At 38.7% G+C, this 1,409-nt stretch overlaps 1 protein-coding gene across 1 annotated transcript in view; it reads right to left on the bottom strand.

The window, feature by feature from the left end:
• The window catches only part of LOC104729576 (transformation/transcription domain-associated protein-like), a 41,292-nt gene that overhangs the window by 8,899 nt on the left and 30,984 nt on the right, over positions 1-1,409 (bottom strand). The window lies entirely within an intron of this gene.

Here is a 1,409-nt window from a genome sequence, read left to right as displayed (position 1 = left end):
GAGGCGAGACTTATAGTCTTGAATGTAAGGCAGAGACAATATTTACAAACATGGTGGAGTCGATTGGGTTGTATATGATTGGGCAAAGGATATGGTTTAAATACCCCTACGAGATGTTCTCAGAGTTGAAGTTGTTGTATGATGGATCCGATAGTTTCCAGGGAATGTGTTCAGCTACGTTGTGGACAAGATCAATAGAACTCTATGTGCAAAAGGATGAGATTTGTAATGATGGAGCTGGTGAAGAAGAACACAATGATGATGGAGCTGGTAAAGAAGAACACAATGATGATGGAGTTGGTCAAGAAGGAGTCAATGATGGTGGAGATGGTGAAGGCAACGATAGAGCTTGGTCTGCTAGAGGTAGTGATGAGGAGGATTGTTTCGGTAGAGGAGATGATGATGANCAAAACAAAGAATCTAAAATTTTGTCCAAAACAACGTCGTTTTTTATATCTATCCAAAATCTTTCTTCTTCTCTCCTGAAACTCTCTCTCGCGGCGGAGGAACCCTAGAATTTGGGTGTTTTCAATTTCGAGTCGATCTGAAGCCGAAGGCAATGATTCCCGAGGATGAAGGTGGTTCGGAGGTTGCACCTGGAGATCGAAACCGGTAATTTTCGAAAAATCATTTACGAAATTCCTCATAGTTCATCGATTGATTAGCATTGGATAGTTTGTTGAATTCTATTGTGTAATTGCATCAAAAATGTGTTATAATAGTGGGTATTTGTATAAGTTGTGTATGATTTGTGTGTGTGTGTTAGAGAAAATCTCGGTTTTGAACAATATTTGGTTTTGTTTTTGTAGACCTGAAGATCCAATTTTCATAATCTTCTATAATGGAAAGTTTGAAGTCGCCAATGGTGCTGTGATTGCATATGTTGGAGGCGAGACTTGTAGTCTTGAATGCAAGGCAGAGACAATATTTACAAACATGGTGGAGTCGATTGGGTTGTATATGATTGGGCAAAGGATATGGTTTAAATACCCCTACGAGATGTTCTCAGAGTTGAAGTTGTTGTATGATGGATCCGATAGTTTCCAGAGAATGTGTTCAGCTGCGCTGTGGACAAGATCAATAGAACTCTATGTGCAGAAGGATGAGATTTGTAATGATGGAGCTGGTGAAGAAGAACACAATGATNCAACCCTTAGCCAAATTTCCAACCCAAAATTCGCATATATATTATCGAAATTGAATAATTAAAATCAACCAAAACAATAATTATTACTTACCAGAACTAGATGATGAATACATACGATAACCTACTTCAGATCGACTCGAAATTGAAAACGCCCAAATTCTAGGGTTCCTCCGCCGCGAGAGAGAGTTTCGGGAGAGAAGAAGAAAGATTTTGGATAGAAATAAAAAACGACGTCGTTTTGGACAAAATTTTTGATTCTTTG

The sequence above is a fragment of the Camelina sativa genome, chromosome 12 (genome assembly GCF_000633955.1).
Source record: "Camelina sativa cultivar DH55 chromosome 12, Cs, whole genome shotgun sequence".
Taxonomy (NCBI): Eukaryota; Viridiplantae; Streptophyta; class Magnoliopsida; order Brassicales; family Brassicaceae; genus Camelina; species Camelina sativa.
This window is presented reverse-complemented; position numbering and strand designations above follow the sequence as displayed.